Source organism: Triticum aestivum, chromosome 3D (assembly GCF_018294505.1).
Source record: "Triticum aestivum cultivar Chinese Spring chromosome 3D, IWGSC CS RefSeq v2.1, whole genome shotgun sequence".
Lineage (NCBI taxonomy): Eukaryota > Viridiplantae > Streptophyta > Magnoliopsida > Poales > Poaceae > Triticum > Triticum aestivum.
The window spans coordinates 7134059-7141539 of NC_057802.1; positions in this window are offsets into that span (position 1 = coordinate 7134059).

Sequence of the window (7481 nt, forward strand, 5' to 3'; positions counted from 1 at the left end):
AACAGGTGTAGAGGAATATGGGGTACACCACCATCATTTATTTTCTACAAGTCAGGGAAGAGGTATGTTGCTAAAGAATAATAGCGCTTTCAATTTTATCATTATGTTAATTAATTCTCATAGCCCTCAAATTTTCTTTCATTAGAAGATGCCAGAGGTGGATGAAGTGGCACGTGGTGGCGGTGCACAAGCTGCAGATGATAAAGTTTACAAGGGCAACGGGACCAATCTTAGCTTCACTCAGTTGTTGACGGCATAATCTTGCTCATATAGTTTAAAAATCTAGAGATGATCCAGCAAGAGATGACAAAATCTTGCTGGTATGTTAATCTTACTTTTTTATTTAATTTTCAGGGACCAATTGCAGATGATCTTTTCACTGGGATCATGGTGAAGCGCAATTGCCATTTTGCCATTTAGTTATGAGCATTAGTTGGCAGCTTCAATTCCGAGCAACAACTGGCATTGAGCTCAGTCCAAGTTCAGTTCTGGGCAACATTTTGCCATTTAGTTCAGTCCAATTATGCTCATGTACAAGTAGCCATTCCTTCGAGAGATATACTGTCCCTCCGGTTTGGCATCTCTTTTGTTCAATGCACCTGCAGGTTCTGTATGCAAGGTCACATTCAATATCTTTCAGCAGTCCCGGTTTCCATCAGTATACAATATACAACCCTGAATTCTGCATCCAGTCAAACTAGTCACTCAACTCCACTCTCAAATCACATTACAATCTGAAATTTGAATTCAGTCACACCATTCACTGTATTGTACTACTCTTGATTCACATCAATTGCTTCTCAAGATGGCATTTGCCTTCTTTGCTCTGCTGCCGTCGATTCTATCCTGGTTCCAACTGAAGGTAATAACTAGTGCAAGGCAAGACAAGTAGCCGGGAACATCCAGCGACAGTGCCGAGCAATGCAAGTCAACCGAGCGAGCAGACGGCGGGCGTTGGCTTCGTGGCCTCGACACCTCGGCGGCGGCGTCGACGCTTGCTCCGGGGCGTCGCGGACTGACGGAGACAGCCGCGTGGGCCTCATGGCCTCGACAGCTCAGCTTTTACGCGAGCGCGAGGAGTACTGGGCGCGTTGGGCCGCATGGGCTGGCCTTTTTTCGTGTCCACGCGAGGGACGGCGGCTGGTCGTAGTAGTACCATACCGGAAGTTTAACTGAAGCGTCACCGGTTTATTAGACGGACTCTGCCTACTACATTGTCAACACGGGAATAATGCACGGCTGATAGCTGCAAAAGATGCCAAAGCGCACAAATAAAAGAGGCCACCGAGCCCAACCCGTGACCCAGCACCAAAAAGTGCACACGGATGAAAAGATGGCCTCCGAGCCCAGCCATGGCCCAGCACCGATAAGTGCGCACGGACCAAAACAAATGCAGTGAAAAGATCCCCTACGAGGGCACAGTCGTAAGAAAATAGCGCTATTGCATCCTCCGGGTTGACATGTGCTATACATTAGCACCTGGCTTTTTGTTCAAATTTTGTTTTTCTATATATCAGCAATAAACTACCAATCTGTTCGTTCTCTGTACCGTCTGACTATCTCTTTACATTACTGCCATACAATGTACACATACGAAACTCCACACGAAGCACTAATGACAAAAGGCATAACCATACATACCCTTACTAGCAACACACCCATGTCATTACGCACGCAACGAGCGCCGAGAGATACCAAGACGAACGCACTCACCAATGAAGGTCATGATTCCACGAGATAGGCTTAGCCTCTGGCCTGCATTTTGATCTTGGGATAAAGCTCTCATCGTCATGCCATGGCCAACAGGTTCAGATATGTAGGTGTTCTTGGTCGTTTTGTCATCATCCTTGGCAAAACAATAGGCAGGCACCTGCCATCCCGGGTCCTCCAGCACCGCTTCTGACACGAAGCTCATCACATGTGCAATACACCCAGCGGGATCACATACAATGTCAGCGAGATCCTTCAAATTCAAGTTTATAAGAAAATAGCGCAATTGCATCCTCCGGGTTGACATGTGCTATACATTAGCACCTGGCTTTTTGTTCAAATTTTGTTTTTCTATATATCAGCAATAAACTACCAATCTGTTCGTTCTCTGTACCGTCTGACTATCTCTTTACATTACTGCCATACAATGTACACATACGAAACTCCACACGAAGCACTAATGACAAAAGGCATAACCATACATACCCTTACTAGCAACACACCCATGTCATTACGCACGCAACGAGCGCCGAGAGATACCAAGACGAACGCACTCACCAATGAAGGTCATGATTCCACGAGATAGGCTTAGCCTCTGGCCTGCATTTTGATCTTGGGGATAAAGCTCTCATCGTCATGCCATGGCCAACAGGTTCAGATATGTAGGTGTTCTTGGTCGTTTTGTCATCATCCTTGGCAAAACAATAGGCAGGCACCTGCCATCCCGGGTCCTCCAGCACCGCTTCTGACACGAAGCTCATCACATGTGCAATACACCCAGCGGGATCACATACAATGTCAACGAGATCCTTCAAATTCAAGTTTATAAGAAAATAGCGCAATTGCATCCTCCGGGTTGACATGTGCTATACATTAGCACCTGGCTTTTTGTTCAAATTTTGTTTTTCTATATATCAGCAATAAACTACCAATCTGTTCGTTCTCTGTACCGTCTGACTATCTCTTTACATTACTGCCATACAATGTACACATACGAAACTCCACACGAAGCACTAATGACAAAAGGCATAACCATACATACCCTTACTAGCAACACACCCATGTCATTACGCACGCAACGAGCGCCGAGAGATACCAAGACGAACGCACTCACCAATGAAGGTCATGATTCCACGAGATAGGCTTAGCGTCTGGCCTGCATTTTGATCTTGGGGATAAAGCTCTCATCGTCATGCCATGGCCAACAGGTTCAGATATGTAGGTGTTCTTGGTCGTTTTGTCATCATCCTTGGCAAAACAATAGGCAGGCACCTGCCATCCCGGGTCCTCCAGCACCGCTTCTGACACGAAGCTCATCACATGTGCAATACACCCAGCGGGATCACATACAATGTCAGCGAGATCCTTCAAATTCAAGTTTATAAGAAAATAGCGCAATTGCATCCTCCGGGTTGACATGTGCTATACATTAGCACCTGGCTTTTTGTTCAAATTTTGTTTTTCTATATATCAGCAATAAACTACCAATCTGTTCGTTCTCTGTACCGTCTGACTATCTCTTTACATTACCGCCATACAATGTACACATACGAAACTCCACACGAAGCACTAATGACAAAAGGCATAACCATACATACCCTTACTAGCAACACACCCATGTCATTACGCACGCAACGAGCGCCGAGAGATACCAAGACGAACGCACTCACCAATGAAGGTCATGATTCCACGAGATAGGCTTAGCCTCTGGCCTGCATTTTGATCTTGGGGATAAAGCTCTCATCGTCATGCCATGGCCAACAGGTTCAGATATGTAGGTGTTCTTGGTCGTTTTGTCATCATCCTTGGCAAAACAATAGGCAGGCACCTGCCATCCCGGGTCCTCCAGCACCGCTTCTGACACGAAGCTCATCACATGTGCAATACACCCAGCGGGATCACATACAATGTCAGCGAGATCCTTCAAATTCAAGTTTATAAGAAAATAGCGCAATTGCATCCTCCGGGTTGACATGTGCTATACATTAGCACCTGGCTTTTTGTTCAAATTTTGTTTTTCTATATATCAGCAATAAACTACCAATCTGTTCGTTCTCTGTACCGTCTGACTATCTCTTTACATTACTGCCATACAATGTACACACACGAAACTCCACACGAAGCACTAATGACAAAAGGCATAACCATACATACCCTTACTAGCAACACACCCATGTCATTACGCACGCAACGAGCGCCGAGAGATACCAAGACGAACGCACTCACCAATGAAGGTCATGATTCCACGAGATAGGCTTAGCCTCTGGCCTGCATTTTGATCTTGGGGATAAAGCTCTCATCGTCATGCCATGGCCAACAGGTTCAGATATGTAGGTGTTCTTGGTCGTTTTGTCATCATCCTTGGCAAAACAATAGGCAGGCACCTGCCATCCCGGGTCCTCCAGCACCGCTTCTGACACGAAGCTCATCACATGTGCAATACACCCAGCGGGATCACATACAATGTCAGCGAGATCCTTCAAATTCAAGTTTATAAGAAAATAGCGCAATTGCATCCTCCGGGTTGACATGTGCTATACATTAGCACCTGGCTTTTTGTTCAAATTTTGTTTTTCTATATATCAGCAATAAACTACCAATCTGTTCGTTCTCTGTACCGTCTGACTATCTCTTTACATTACTGCCATACAATGTACACATACGAAACTCCACACGAAGCACTAATGACAAAAGGCATAACCATACATACCCTTACTAGCAACACACCCATCTCATTACGCACGCAACGAGCGCCGAGAGATACCAAGACGAACGCACTCACCAATGAAGGTCATGATTCCACGAGATAGGCTTAGCCTCTGGCCTGCATTTTGATCTTGGGGATAAAGCTCTCATCGTCATGCCATGGCCAACAGGTTCAGATATGTAGGTGTTCTTGGTCGTTTTGTCATCATCCTTGGCAAAACAATAGGCAGGCACCTGCCATCCCGGGTCCTCCAGCACCGCTTCTGACACGAAGCTCATCACATGTGCAATACACCCAGCGAGATCACATACAATGTCAGCGAGATCCTTCAAATTCAAGTTTATAAGAAAATAGCGCAATTGCATCCTCCGGGTTGACATGTGCTATACATTAGCACCTGGCTTTTTGTTCAAATTTTGTTTTTCTATATATCAGCAATAAACTACCAATCTGTTCGTTCTCTGTACCGTCTGACTATCTCTTTACATTACTGCCATACAATGTACACATACGAAACTCCACACGAAGCGCTAATGACAAAAGGCATAACCATACATACCCTTACTAGCAACACACCCATGTCATTACGCACGCAACGAGCGCCGAGAGATACCAAGACGAACGCACTCACCAATGAAGGTCATGATTCCACGAGATAGGCTTAGCCTCTGGCCTGCATTTTGATCTTGGGGATAAAGCTCTCATCGTCATGCCATGGCCAACAGGTTCAGATATGTAGGTGTTCTTGGTCGTTTTGTCATCATCCTTGGCAAAACAATAGGCAGGCACCTGCCATCCCGGGTCCTCCAGCACCGCTTCTGACACGAAGCTCATCACATGTGCAATACACCCAGCGAGATCACATACAATGTCAGCGAGATCCTTCAAATTCAAGTTTATAAGAAAATAGCGCAATTGCATCCTCCGGGTTGACATGTGCTATACATTAGCACCTGGCTTTTTGTTCAAATTTTGTTTTTCTATATATCAGCAATAAACTACCAATCTGTTCGTTCTCTGTACCGTCTGACTATCTCTTTACATTACTGCCATACAATGTACACATACGAAACTCCACACGAAGCGCTAATGACAAAAGGCATAACCATACATACCCTTACTAGCAACACACCCATGTCATTACGCACGCAACGAGCGCCGAGAGATACCAAGACGAACGCACTCACCAATGAAGGTCATGATTCCACGAGATAGGCTTAGCCTCTGGCCTGCATTTTGATCTTGGGGATAAAGCTCTCATCGTCATGCCATGGCCAACAGGTTCAGATATGTAGGTGTTCTTGGTCGTTTTGTCATCATCCTTGGCAAAACAATAGGCAGGCACCTGCCATCCCGGGTCCTCCAGCACCGCTTCTGACACGAAGCTCATCACATGTGCAATACACCCAGCGGGATCACATACAATGTCAGCGAGATCCTTCAAATTCAAGTTGATAAGAAAATAGCGCAATTGCATCCTCCGGGTTGACATGTGCTATACATTAGCACCTGGCTTTTTGTTCAAATTTTGTTTTTCTATATATCAGCAATAAACTACCAATCTGTTCGTTCTCTGTACCGTCTGACTATCTCTTTACATTACTGCCATACAATGTACACATACGAAACTCCACACGAAGCACTAATGACAAAAGGCATAACCATACATACCCTTACTAGCAACACACCCATGTCATTACGCACGCAACGAGCGCCGAGAGATACCAAGACAAACGCACTCACCAATGAAGGTCATGATTCCACGAGATAGGCTTAGCCTCTGGCCTGCATTTTGATCTTGGGGATAAAGCTCTCATCGTCATGCCATGGCCAACAGGTTCAGATATGTAGGTGTTCTTGGTCGTTTTGTCATCATCCTTGGCAAAACAATAGGCAGGCACCTGCCATCCCGGGTCCTCCAGCACCGCTTCTGACACGAAGCTCATCACATGTGCAATACACCCAGCGGGATCACATACAATGTCAGCGAGATCCTTCAAATTCAAGTTTATAAGAAAATAGCGCAATTGCATCCTCCGGGTTGACATGTGCTATACATTAGCACCTGGCTTTTTGTTCAAATTTTGTTTTTCTATATATCAGCAATAAACTACCAATCTGTTCGTTCTCTGTACCGTCTGACTATCTCTTTACATTACCGCCATACAATGTACACATACGAAACTCCACACGAAGCACTAATGACAAAAGGCATAACCATACATACCCTTACTAGCAACACACCCATGTCATTACGCACGCAACGAGCGCCGAGAGATACCAAGACGAACGCACTCACCAATGAAGGTCATGATTCCACGAGATAGGCTTAGCCTCTGGCCTGCATTTTGATCTTGGGGATAAAGCTCTCATCGTCATGCCATGGCCAACAGGTTCAGATATGTAGGTGTTCTTGGTCGTTTTGTCATCATCCTTGGCAAAACAATAGGCAGGCACCTGCCATCCCGGGTCCTCCAGCACCGCTTCTGACACGAAGCTCATCACATGTGCAATACACCCAGCGGGATCACATACAATGTCAGCGAGATCCTTCAAATTCAAGTTTATAAGAAAATAGCGCAATTGCATCCTCCGGGTTGACATGTGCTATACATTAGCACCTGGCTTTTTGTTCAAATTTTGTTTTTCTATATATCAGCAATAAACTACCAATCTGTTCGTTCTCTGTACCGTCTGACTATCTCTTTACATTACTGCCATACAATGTACACACACGAAACTCCACACGAAGCACTAATGACAAAAGGCATAACCATACATACCCTTACTAGCAACACACCCATGTCATTACGCACGCAACGAGCGCCGAGAGATACCAAGACGAACGCACTCACCAATGAAGGTCATGATTCCACGAGATAGGCTTAGCCTCTGGCCTGCATTTTGATCTTGGGGATAAAGCTCTCATCGTCATGCCATGGCCAACAGGTTCAGATATGTAGGTGTTCTTGGTCGTTTTGTCATCATCCTTGGCAAAACAATAGGCAGGCACCTGCCATCCCGGGTCCTCCAGCACCGCTTCTGACACGAAGCTCATCACATG